The following is a 13,914-nucleotide window of genomic DNA, read 5'->3' as shown; positions in this document are numbered from 1 at the left end:
TTAGCAGTTCTAGAAGGAAAATATGTATTTTACTTCATAATGAATCAGATATTTTCCTTGGGTTGCTGCAGTTTGTGTTCGATGTAACAGAATACTCTGCAAACTAGTTTTTATTATTTGTTCATTTTTCAGTTGCACTTGTCTCAGTTGACTCTAACCTTCTCAGAAATAGGAAATGGGCCAGAAAACCGGGAGAAGGGAGGTTGTACACAATTCAGTTGCTTTACTATACGTGATCCTTAATATTCAGGAATGAATAAGACATCAACATTTAACCATTCAAGTCCTTGTGGTGTGCAAATGAGCAGGTCCCAAAGCTTCAGCTGCAGAATTTTTTTTATTGTGGACAAAGCGGCATGGTCCAGAACAAAAAGATAAACAATATAGTATTGTTTTATGTTAAATTGAGTGAACTTGTAGGACTGGCAACAGTCAGCAGATTCTGAAGAAACCTCTGGTCTGAAACCCAACTGCTATGCGACGCTTCTGTTATCTTCCTATGGGCCTCCACACAACTCTGCTAATGCACGTTGGTCTTGATCTTCAACCCTCTTGCTATTCTTGTAATGAGTTGCCACACCTATGTCAGTGCCTCTTAGCTTGGCTGTGTCGTTCTTTGATGTTCCAATATTGCATTTTCCATAAACAGAGATTGCCAGTTGTGTCAAACGGTGCGGTGGCTGGGTGACGTGGACAGCTCTTTTTGAAGGTTTAGTCAATTTCACAGTGACTTGAGTCAGATGTGAGCTGAGATCTCCAGAGAAAACACTATGAATTCCATTTATCATCTAGTCTCTAAATTACATGGGCTCTCAGTTTTAAATTCAGTGCATTTAGCACTGGGCCTGTGCTCGCTGGACATATAGAAAATTGTTACATCCTCCAGGTTCGGTGTGGTTTTTGTAAGCATCTCAGAAATTACTCTGGCTCCAGTTTTCAGTTGCATATCTCCTGTAGACAGCTTGGAGCACTAAGTGTGCTAGCAGATAAGATTGGGAAAGTTTAGTTCCTTGTATTTACATATGAAAAGCTGTTGTACGCTATTGTTGAGGAGGGGGATACAGGAGTAAGCAGTGTCCAGTGTGTACTCTTGTGGAGTTTTAATTTAACAGAACACTGGAAGTCTTGTGGTCATCCTCACAGAGCCTATGCTAGTCTGGTAGGAAGAGGCTCCTGACTTCTGGCCCTAAACTATGGTAGTTTGGAGGATGGTTTGCAGAGTGTTGAGATATGAGCTTTATTTAGATTGGTGAGTTTCATTCAGTAGATCAGAGAAAATTGTTCCATAGTATGTAACAGCCTGTTTTCTCTCTCCCATACTTATATCTCATTGGAAAGAAGCTGACTTATTGTAGCTCCTCTTCAGAACTGGAGGTTGGCTTTGCAGATGTTTTCCCTCCTTCCACAAATAAAATCTCCCTCTTGGAGAGGGATGTGTCGCTCCTTTTATTTCTTTAAGGGTGACATGGTAATGTTCCCTTTGGATGCTGCCATTCCATTTCAGACCACCTGAGGTCTCAAAGGACCTGCTACTGAACAAATGTTCCCTCCTGGCATGTTTCTCCAACTCTCTCCCTCTCACCTAGGTCGCCTTATTTTCAGACTCATTTTAAATTGACACGTCAGCAGTTGTTTCCCTGATTTGGATTCCTTACATCTCCCTTCCCTTTTATCCCCCTCCCCATTATTTACCAGTGATCTTCTTCTTGTTAGTTTGATGCTAAGCTTCTGTGGCTAGGAAGATACAAAAAGGCTGCTTCTTACCCTGTGTTCTGACAAATGTGGATACTGCTTTTCACCAGCTAGTCTCTGCATGAGCTTAGTCTACCACTGTAAGTAAAATGGAATAAACACCTGTCAGGCACTATCATACAATCCAGTGGGTCTTTGGGCTGCAGATTGGGATAAGATGCTGTGCAGGTGACATCTCTGCAACCACCTTAATGAGTGATAATAGTTCTCCCACACTGCTCACAGTGGTGAAGATGAAATGATGTGCTGTGAGTTCAGTGGTGTAACAGATTTTATCTCACCAATGGGTCTGACTGGGTGTTTGTAGTTATTCTACTGTGGGCCCATGGTAGGTAGCTCATTCTGGACATACTGATATTTAAAATCAAAGCCTCTGCAGTATTAGTGCACTGGGAGAGTGGCCTGGACTAGAGTGACTGCATGCTCTCCACTGCCAGAAGGAGAGGGGCCCAGTTTCAGGGAGACGGGTGGGCTCAGAGAATTCTAGAAGAGTGGTGGCATGTGCTGCTTGCTGACAGTGCACCAAAATGCACTGTATCAAAAAGTGTAATAGACATGTTGAGCTAACTGGCATAGTGTATTGCAGCACATGATTCAATTATTTCTCTGCTAAAAATCAGTTTACTACTGGAAAAAAAGAAATTAAACAGCTCCAGCTAATTGCAGTTGACAAGACAAAGGCAGTTTGACTTTCCAGTATTAATTAGCAAACCCATACTAATTAGCTTGTATAAGCACAATTCACGCTTCTTTCCCTAAATGCAATTAATATCGCAACTGAAGACGTCTCTGGGCTGTGCTGTTATCATTAACATACTTCACCCTAATTAGACATGGCCAGTAGTGGCTGGAGAAATGAGTTTGTGATTAAGCCATAAAACACGCTCTAATATTTTATACCCTTCAGGGAACTTGAACCTAGAATTTATTTTCTGATTTAATAGAAATTACCCCCATCATTGAGTTGTTTAATTATTTTAATGGAACTTTGATTTTCTTTCCCACTTCCTTTAAGTTATTTATTTTTCCCTTATTTGCTTTTTTTTGGGTGTTTGTGTTCCCGTTGGGGGGAGGGGTGTCTTTCTGCAGAGGAGTTGTGTGGCATGTGATTACAGGATGGTCGGCAGCCAATCTGTCGGGATTTCACCAAAAACTGGGTGACCATTTGTTCCTGATTTTGCAAAAAAAAAGTTCATCTGCTTTGTTCTTGCTGAAAGAAACTTTTATTTTGTTCTTTTCAACCCGTTTTTCTGCAAGTTTGTTTTGTTGATTATGTCAGCGAAGGAGTTTTTGAAATAAGTTAGTTCTCTTGAATAGCTTTTTCTACAACTTGTTCATGTATCAGGGGATCGTTCAGTGTGCTCATCAAGACCTGTAGTTCCGTAAGTTTGTGGTTCCAGGATCTTTATATGTGTGGCAATTTAGTTTAATGCTGTTTGTGGGCATATTGGGTTGACAGTGTACAAGTCTGATTGCCATTTCCCCTTGCTGAGACATACACCCAAGTATTCTTTGCAGGAGGTTTTGTTTTTTTGAATTCCTGACTTGTTTCCCTTCACTCATATCCTCTTGTACTCATGACAGAATTATCTGGCTCGGGCATGTTATCCAAATAGTGGCTGGGGTCTGTGATCTCCATCTCCCTTTAGTCCCTTTAGCAGATGGCATTTGTGTCTAGACCTTTTTCACCATTTAATCTCTGAGGGAAGTGATGTTGGTGTTTGGGTATCAAAGAAACATGCCTGTGTTTTCGTTTTCCAGAAGCGCTCTGGGCATCTCAGGCTTTTGTCTCAAAAAGGCAGCATGGCTTCCAGGGCAAATGTGAGTTTTGAAGGCTTCAGATTGGTGATTGGAAAAGATTCTTTTTTTACCTTCGTACAGATTAAAGGGACCAGGTAGGGGAGTCAGAAGTGTTGCTGAGCAGGGTAGGAAGCAAAGGAGATTTGGAAATGTAACTAACAAAATAAATTAGAGGAACTGGAGGCCATAACAGAAGAAATTAAGAAAATGATGGGAGAGGGATAGAGAGAGAACATAGAAAGGTGAATACAAAGACAGGGTGATTTACAAGCTGGGAAATAGCCCTGGGACCAAATCATATAATGAGTATGATGAAGGTGTAGCAATGTGAAGTGCCTTAAATTTCAAAATGCTAAACTGTATTTGTGTCTTTAGGGATAACCAAAATGAACACTTAATTAAGGAAAGAACATAGAAGAAACAGGAATAGTGAAACTGAAGTGAACAGCACTGTTCTGCAACAATTAAGAACTGGAAAGAGACATAAAGACCATTACAGAAGCTGAGCTGAGAAAGAACCAGCGTGCACCAAGGGGTAGGCAGCAGAAATCCACAGATTAGAAACATTTAGTAAATGGAGGAGCCTACAAGCCTTATCTTGGATTTGATATTTGAGTGAAATACCAGCTGAAACAAAAGAATTGTTCATTCTATAGGCATCCGAAGAAGTGGGCTGTAGTCCACGAAAGCTTATGCTCTAATAAATTTGTTAGTCTCTAAGGTGCCACAAGTACTCCTGTTCTTTTTAAAAGAAACTCCCACATTTTGGTCTGTGCGTAATGGGAGTGATAATACAGAAGAGTGAACCTCAAAATAGAAAGACCTCTGGTGGGTAGCTGGGCATTAGGGCTAAGAAATAAAATATCCATTGTATCCATATTTAATAATGAAAGGTGATCAAACATACAGTTAGAAATATCACCAGGACAACAAGAGTGATACAGGTGAAGGTTCTAAGAGACCGATAAAGCCTGCAGATCATGTACAAATAGCTGGCAGTTAAATCCATAGGAATTAGAGCACTAAGCTGCTGCAGGTATAAATAAAACTGAAGCTAGTATAGAACCCCGTAGATCCCCCATGTGGGGGGATGGCAGTAGAAGGACAGGGTTTTTTTCCTTTTGTTTTTCAGACACAAGTTGCAAAAAAGGAGTGATCAGTGAGAGAGGTTAACATCTATGAGAATGCAAAGCTTTGGTTTCCAAACTAATTTAGATGACAGCAAATCTCCGTAATATTTCTACAAATCCTAGCTTCTTATACAAGTCTAGCAAAATCAAGACAGATGACTGCCTGGGTATTCAACTTAGCAACTATGTGATCTTAACAGACATGTAGGAAGGCAGTTTAGTGAACTATCCAGTGCTAATATCGGATTGAAAAGGATGAATGTGGTTATAAAAATACAGCAAAAACTGATCCCAGATGAGATAATATAATATTTATTATCTGTTTAGATACAAAGGGGGAAAGAATGGATGGAAATTTGAAAAAGTTCTTGATGGTTTAAGTATTTAAACTAGGCTTCTTTATACCTGGAATAACCAACACATATTTAAATTTAGATGGGCAAATTCAAGAAGTTAAGGAAGAATTAACAATAATCGTAACAGTGCCTGGGATACAAATGAAGGTCTACATGAGTAGACCAGAAGTGATAGGATCAATCAGTTAAGCAAGTTGTTGGTTGTGCCGTAGAAATCAATACAAGAATATTGTAATTTGAAACAGGGGGAATGAACAGCATGAGTCAGAAGACGAGGGAGAATGGTAAAGAGGACGATCCAATATCACCACGACCACTAGAACAGCCTTGTGAATGAACCCTGCTCACCAGGAGAAACGTTAACTCCTCAATCATGTGCATTGAATCTGAAAGAGATTGTTGTTTAGGATCCCCTGGTGTACCATTACCTAACTGCCATGCTGATTGGCGGACTAGAAACATGTATCTAGAGAGAGAGAGAGATACTTAAAGGAAAATTTAAGAAGGCAATCTTTCCCCTGCACGCACTTTCTCCTGTCCTTATCCTTTAAATTAGGGGTATGATTTTGCACTTTCACTTGGAGTTCTGTTCCTTCAGCAAGTTGGACTGATGGGAAGGAGGAAAAGCTATGTATTATAGGAGGGGTGACTGATTTCCCCCCCATCCATTCTACCTAGATATGCAGCCAAAGCTCTCAGGGTAAATTCTTTCTTAGGGAAATGGAAAGAAATACAATGATTCTGAGACTATATTTACCCTAGTACTATTCCTAGAAAATTGCTCAGCCTCTGTACCCATTATAATATTCGTAGGAAACTTGTCCCTCTCTGTTCCCTGTGGAGTGGTGTATACTAACCTGTAAGGCATGGAAACAGCATCTATTTCTGACTCCTGTTTTAGCAGATTAAATGAATGGTCCCTTGCAAAATTCCTTCTGCTGGCATTTGCTTCAAGTTCCATCTCTTGAAATTCATGCTAAGTTCACAAGACACTGGCAAAATCAAAAACATCTGTTGTATATTACTGGGGATGGAACAAATAAAGACAGGGAAACTTCGGGATCTTGAATAGGTGAATAAATCACGTATGACACAGGGAGGGGATCAGCATGCTGCACTTTCACATCCTGGTGTATCAGTGCTACTTTAATTAGGTTAGAAGAGGAGACTCTGTCATTCGATTGTACTGGTTTAAAAATCCATCTAGGCACATGGGATCAAACAGTACATTCTCCTCAAATTAAAAAGAAATAAACTGCCTGTTTAAAAGTCCCATTACACAAATGAACCTGCTGTTGGAACCATTAACATTAAAGTTTTATGGAACTCGGCAGTACCATTTGGTTTGAGCAGGACAGTTTACATTTTTTCATGGAAGACAATCACAGCTGACATGGGGTTAAGGACTTTCATGCAGCAGTGGAAAGCACTTGAGTAGTTTCCAAAGCAGAGAGAGCCTTTCTTTTTCTTTTTGGGCTCCTGGCTCCTCATAGGAAAGGGAAACTTGGTACCGGAGCTGTATGGTGGTTCTAGCTCAGATGATGTTCTTGAAGGTCAATCTCATTGTAAAAAATGAAGAACAGGAGTACTTGTGGCACCTTAGAGACTAACAAATTTATTAGAGCATAAGCTTTCGTGGACTACAGCCCACTTCTTCGGATGCACTCTGAAAATTGTAAAAAATGTGGCTGTGGTGATTCAGTCTTGCCTCAGTGCTTCATGTCCAGCCTTGGAAGCTTCACTGTAGTGTAACAGAGTTGTTGCAGTGTTGGCTTAATGCTGCATTTCCATCCAGGAGTCTGGCTGTAGTATCCTAGAGTTGATAGTTATAACTTAGTATTATTTACATTCTCTGATCCTAACAATGTTGTTGGGGAGCCTGCTGCTCTAGAGTAATGAAGTAGTACTTTATTCAAGATGCTTCTGATTGTTTGAGAGCTCTTGGAATCTCTGGTCATTTGATTCAGTTGTGTTGAGGTATAATTTCAGGATCCTGGTGATGCATGATTCCTCGCTGTCTTTTCAAAGTTGTGTCTCAAAATAATTCATGAGGACTTTCCTTTCTTTACCAGGTAGATAGTTCCCTACTCACATCTCACCTGGATTTTGAGGCTTCAGTCTTTTCTGTCAAAACTTAGGAGTTTGAAGATGATGCTCTTCAGTCTTTCAGATGTCTGAGTCGATAGACTACTGGAGCCATGACCCCGGGTTCCCTCATTATGGGTGAAATTCACTTCTTCCAATGGATCAGCTCCACTGAAATCCCCTTAGGCCCTATTTTGAAGGCTTTAGTGGTGCACAGGCCTTGTGTTTAGCACAGGGGTGAGTGTTATTCTGTAGGCGCAATCTCTCTCTGCACAAGGATAAAGAGGAATATTGAGAATACTGCTGGCTGGGCGGTTTCAGTCTGGGCTCTTCACCCATTCCTCCCTACTTGCTGAACGTGCTGTTTGTGAAAGGTTTGTTCAGTAAGTAGTACCTCTGCAAACAAACCCCAGAGGAGTAGGAGGCTTTAATAATAAAACCCACCTTCTTTACATAGCTGATATTTCTGCCTTTTGGGAGTTTGTTATATAGCGAAACCAGTGAACTGATTGGGGTCTGATTTGTGTTCTCCCTAATGGACTTTCACAAACAAGGCAAACCTGATAATTAGCAATAGCAAAAAGGGATATTTCATTAATTAGACTGAATGAAAAACCTATAGACTTGAAAATCTGTCAACTTGGCTTTCCCACCTAGTACCAGCACCTATAAGAGCATCTGCAGGAACTTGGTGAGGACACTGAGGTTAGGACATCCCTCCCCCACTCTTGTAGACGACTCTGATAATCTCAAATGATCAGGGTCTCAATTTTACCTCTTCTTTGAAAGACATCATCTCCTACAGCATAGTGTCTACTGTGATTATTCTGGAATATTAGATTAGTGTTGTTTGAAAAGTGCCAGCTACTCATTCACGAACACCACTTCTTTCAACACCTAGGTTTTCCTAGATCTCTCACTCAGGTTCTGACCAAAGCTGACCGTGCTGAGCTTGTGAGTTCGAACAAGAACACACTGCAGTGTTGCAGAACTGCTGGAAGAGGAAGGACGCACCTGTGATAGTAGGGTTTGAATTAACATCTTGACACGGTGGTCAGATGCTGTTGATGTGATCAATGCAGTTTCAGATCATGACTTTTCCATCATTGTGTAATGACCCTCCCATCAAGGATTGTCAGTGGAGACTGAACCCTTAATCGTCAGGGCAAAAGCACAGACAGACCACCACCACCTAAGGCAACAGCACAACTCCAGTAGTTGTAGCTCTAATAAACTATTACCTCTATGTAACCCTTCTCCGAGGTGTTGGCACCAACAAAAGTTGCGTTCAGAGAGTTTTAAGAGGAACGCCTAGGTAACAAACACTACTGGCTCCTCCCACTACCCATAATTTCTGCGATCATTAAATACCTTCCCTGGCAGCCCTTAATAGGCACTACCTTCCCACTCTCAAACACTGTGTCTGTATACAAAACAAGGACAAATGTATTGGGGGAGGAAAAGGGAATACAGCATCAACTTGGGAAAACACAACAGCATAATTATATGAATGATAAATAAAACACTCCTCCATGATGATTTTGGCAGTAGTCCATTAACTCTGTTCCTTACGTGCTGCTGTGAACATCCAATAGGCAAATGTTTCCTAACCATGTCACTTTATCTTTTCCCCATCTGCTAAACCCCATTCATGGTTTAGATCAGAGAGTAGTGTAGTCCAAGTCGTGCGGTGCACTCAGACAGACACAGACCTGTCTCTAGTCCAGTCCGTTGGGAAATGCTGCCTGGTCTTGCCCTGAGATGGCTCCACCTAACCCATCTGTAGTAATTTCAGCTTTACTTGGCTGGGTACGAGGGAGTTCTCCAGAGTTAACTCAGCCCTGCTGCTGTCCTCTGCGGCCTCAGCCAGGATCCCCGTCTACATTGCACTGCACTAAGAGCTGCCTCTTTTAGCTGCCATTGAAGAGTTTTCTCAACAGCACAGGATACTCAGTGGTGTGGAACCAGTAGTATATGGGACCCCTGAGCAGAGTCCTTGCCACTGGCAATGCACTCCTTGTCACAACACAAGGAATGCTTTCCCTTCTTCTGTCAGTTGTAATACACAACTCTGAGTTTGCATATAGTGACTGTGACTCTCAAACTGGAGGAAGTCTGGGTAGAAAGCATATGCAAATGAAGCTCTCTCTAGCCATTCTTCCCCCTCTTCATTCATACATTGGATGGAGGGAGGGGAGGGGAGGAGGAGAGAGCTCCTTCCTCTCTGGAGCTTCTGGGGTTCTGTGTAGAAAAGCTTATGCAGATGAAGCAGGTCTGTGGCCGTTCTTCCCCCTGCTCATCAATAGAAGGGGCAGAGAGCTCCTTACCCTAGAACTTCAGGCCACAGGGCTCACATACATGTAGATTAGCCAGTAGAAGGAGGAATGATGCTTCTCTACAACCTGGTGAAGAGTATTTGTTTTACTTGCGCACATTGGTGCTGTGAGGAATATTGAGGGCAGGTGATGTGGTCTAAAGGGTATGTCCTGCAGTGCTGAAGTAGCTGATCTGTAACAGATCTTGATTTCCACTAAAAAGGATCACATTTGAAAGTCTTGCTTTCCAAAACTTCATGTCTATTCAGAAACTGGGCGATGGTTCACAACATGCCCTGACCTTTACAATGCAGGATTATGACTGAAATGATGCCGGAACAGAAACACCAGGAATTTCCTCCTTTGTGGTGCAGAAGAGTATGGGTGGAGAGCTTTATCAGATGTTCCCTGACTTGAAAAGCAAAGTCAATGCTCTTTAAATACAGAGCCTTTCTGTTCTCCATGCACTCTCATTGAGTCTGTGATGAATCATGCGCTATCTCAGGGTGACAGGGTTTGATTATATTAGTTGAGTTAAAGCTTCCTCTAGAGAGGAGTGAGGACTTTCTGCTCTACTGGGTTGTTTCTGGGAGGGAGGGAGAGGTATCAGGTGTGAGTTCCTCGATTCTTCTGGGATTTCAGTTCTGTCTGACCTGGAAGAGAGAAGGAGCCTGGAGAGACAGCAGTGATTGTTCTGCACAGAGATCATGCGTGTGAACAGGGCACTTGAATTCCTCTGACCACTGCTCATCGGGGGAGGGGCAATAATTCTTAACTCAATGGTCCCCAATCTTTTTTGTCTGGTGGTCACCAGACGACGAGCCACGGAGGACCGTGGCGGCGAACGAGCATCCGCCAAAATGCCACCGACAAGCGGCAATGTCAATAGGCATCGCCGCCGAAATGCCCCCGAGAAGCAGCAGCATACAGAAGCGTTGCCACCAAAATGCCACCGAAAATCGGCGACATTTCTGCGGTGACGTCTCTGGATGCTGCTGCTTCTCGGCGGCATTTCGGCGGATGCTTGTCTGCCGGCCAGTACGCGGGCGCACTTAGACACCCCGGCGGGTGCCATGGTGCCCGTGGGCACTGCGTTGGGGACCCCTGCCTTAACTCCTCCATGTGTCATCCTGAGGAAGGAGAAGCAGCTCTCAGATCCATCTCCCTCCCATTCCCACAATACTTATGAGCTATACTGGGGAAGGGCATTTTGCTTTCTTCAGTGCGTAGGAGGAATGGCTGTTTGGGTCCTCTTTCCCCCTTTCTGGCCCCTCCAGAAAAGGAAAGAGCCTCTGGGGCATCTGTCCTGCGGTGGGACTGACTCAGGTCTCTGACTTTCTGGGATGCAATTTTGCAAACACTTCTGAGCACATGTAGCCCTCGAGCGATCTGATTTAATGGGGGCGGGTGAGGTAATGTGCTGTAGTTATGTCCAGAGATCAGACCGCCGACTAGGTGCCTTTGTTTATGCTCATAGATGATTGTGGGTGTATAAAAAAGGAGGTAGGCTAAAGTCTAAAAATAAGGCATCAAGAATGTGTCTTGTTAGCCTTTGCACTCATAGATGAGTGCAGGAAAAGATGCTTCCCCATTATTTATTTTGCCTTCCATCTGGTCTGTGTCTCTGTGGCATTAGAATAGATTGTCAGCAGCGTCTGTGCTTTTGGCTGCCAGAGGTGTGGTGGTGGTGGTTGCAGTTGGGGTGTGTGTGTGTGTCTCTCTGAACTGTTCTATCAGGGCAACAAAATCCTTTGGAAGAAGCTGCAAAACCTCATTTATCCACAGAGACTAGAAGATCATATAGCAGATCTCTTCCTATGACCTGTTGGTAAATAATGAATGGGTTCATCGTACCTTTTTTGGAGTCGCTTAATTGAGGCTGACAGCTCTTTGTTGTATTACAGGCTCTGGCTTGTCAGGAGAATTTTTACTTATTTATGGATATTTCATTAACCTCTAATGACTGGCTGTATAAAAGCAAGCCCTTGCCAGGCCCCGTCCTGTTGATGCTGCTTCCAGTGCTAATATTTTCTACTGCAGATCATTTTACATTTTCCCTTCCCCTTTGTCCTGAGCCTAGGAGGTTATTGTTGATGGCAGTCAGAGCATGTGTCCCAAAGGCTGGGAAAACAGGTTTCTGTTTTTCGACCCATGCTAAAGCAATGGTATTCAATGGTGTGTTGCTTTCTGGTTTTCTTTTTGTGATCACCTGCTTTGGTAAGGATAGTGTTGATTGAAGAGGGCCATAGGCACACGTTACAGGATAAAATGGGAAGGTCTGACCCAGAAGTGCCTGCTTTATTCTTTGCGTTGTGCTCCCTTTCTTTGCTGTAGCAAGAGGGTTTTGTGATGGCTCATTTCGTTGGAAAACTTGAGTGCTTCTAAATCAACTCTTCCACAAGCTGTTCTTGGGAAGGGTTTGAGGAACGACAGTGATGACTTCAAGCATCTGCCGGTGTTTCTTGGGGGCCATTGGAAGCCCCTGCTGAGAGAGCTGCTTCTTTCACATAATGCTAATTGGCTTCCCTGCACAATTCCCCGGCTTCCTGTAATAGGGAATTCAGAAAACAGGCTGAGTATGGCCCCAGCTCTCCCTCCTTCTTCCAGCCAAGTCAGGAGTCAGAAGAGTGCCTCCAGCACAGAGAACACCTGCAAAATTGTGGCTGCTGTGTTTGCTAGGGTTACCATACGTCCGGATTTTCCCGGACATGTCCGGCTTTTGGGGGCTCAAATCCCCGTCCGGGGGGAAATCCCCAAAAGCCGGGCATGTCCGGGAAAATCGGGAGGGAGGGAGGGAGGGCTCGGCGGGGCCTCTTTGGCCGGGGCCGGTGCGGGGCCGGGGGCATGGTGCCGGGCCGGGCGCGCGGTGCCGGGCCGGGCTGGGTGCGGGGCCGGGCGGGGAGCCGGGGGCCGGGCCCGCGGGGCTGGGCCGCGGGGCCGCCGGGGGGTGCGCTGGGAGCCGGGGGGTGCGCTGGGCCGCGGGGCCGCCGGGGGGTGCGCTGGGCCGCGGGGCCAGGAGCCGGGCCGGGCCCGCGGGGCTGGGAGCCGGGCCGCCGGGGGGTGCGCTGGGAGCCGGTCCAGGGTCGCGGGGCTGGGAGCCGGTCCAGGGTCGCGGGGCTGGGAGCCGGGCCGCCGGGGGGTGCGCTGGGAGCCGGGCCGCCGGGGGCCAGGAGCCGGTCCGGGGTCGCGGGGTGCGCTGGGCCGGGGGGTGCGCTGGGCCGCGGGGCCGGGATCCGGGGGGTGCGCGGGGCCGGGAGGCCGAGCCGGGCCGCCGGGGGGTGCGCCGGGCCGCCGGGGGCCGGCAGTGCTGGGCGGGCCGGGGGTCGTCGGCCGGGGCCGGCACCCCAGGGCCCGAGCCGACCCAGCCTGGGTCGCGCCTCCTCCCCCCACACCCCCCCTTACCTGCTTCAGGCTTCCCGCGAATTAAATGTTCGCGGGAAGCAGGGGAGGGGGCGGAGACTTTGGGGAGGGGGCGGAGTTGGGGCGGGGGCGTGGCTGTGGGCGGGGCCGGGGTCCTGTGGAGTGTCCTCCATTCGGAGGCACAAAATATGGTAACCCTAGTGTTTGCAGGAATGAAAGAGCTTTGCTCAAACTGGCCCCAGTTCTGAGGGGGCTGTATTTGTGTTCAGGGAACCACCTCAGGACGAGATGTGTTTGAAACCTGAATCAAGCACTCAGTCTGTCAACAAGGGCTTCTTAGCTTCCTATGGACTCAAGCAAGGACTGACTTTATCATGCATCTGTCCTGGGAGACAGAGGAAGCACAGAGCTGGAGTTTAGACTTCTTTCTTTCCCCTTCGTCCTTTCTCCAGGTTAATTAGTTGAAATACATATGCTCATTGACAATTTTCTTTGACCACTTATTTGATGACTTAATGGCAAGAAAACTAATATGGAAAAAACTAAAATAAGTAAATAAGTAAGCCACCATCAAATCACAGTTCTTTGGTGGGATGCATTGGCAGTTCTTCTGTCATTTATTGCTAGGAATAATGCACAAAATCTATTGGGGCGGAGCAAACTTTGTACACGAGGAGGTGGAATATCTCTGCAGCCTCACTGGTGGTTTTGGTTCTGAATTAGTTACTAGGAGGCCCAATTTTAGCAGACATCCCTGCTCCTTTGAGGGGTTTATCCTATTCTCTTGGGAAAAGCACCCTTTTGCTGCTTTGTCAAAAGCTGGAAGACTTACAATGCACTGGTGCTCCTGACTGCATTAGATGGGATTCTGGCTTACTGACGGCAGAAGCTTTGTCAGGTTCCCTGCAGAGATTGTTATTCAATGTTACGCTGTTCCTAACCAGGGGTAATGGGAAGGAGGTGTCAGCCATTTAAGTCTAATTACTCTGGAGCTTCTTTGCTCTCAGTGGACACCAGCTGTTTTGCTCTCCCTGGCGGGAGGAGCTTTCTGTAATAATTAAAGAAAACAGTCATCTAAAAGCTGGTGAAAGTGGTGGAGCGGGTCTGATAACAGCT

General features: G+C 45.3%; 1 protein-coding gene across 4 annotated transcripts in view; it reads left to right on the top strand.

The window, feature by feature from the left end:
* Positions 1-13,914, top strand: part of MAD1L1 (mitotic arrest deficient 1 like 1) — a 526,727-nt gene that overhangs the window by 287,549 nt on the left and 225,264 nt on the right. The window lies entirely within an intron of this gene.

This window comes from Malaclemys terrapin, chromosome 10, assembly GCF_027887155.1.
Source record: "Malaclemys terrapin pileata isolate rMalTer1 chromosome 10, rMalTer1.hap1, whole genome shotgun sequence".
Classification (NCBI taxonomy): Eukaryota; Metazoa; Chordata; order Testudines; family Emydidae; genus Malaclemys; species Malaclemys terrapin.
Note: the sequence above shows the minus strand (reverse complement) of the source record. Positions and strands in the feature narration are given on the sequence as shown.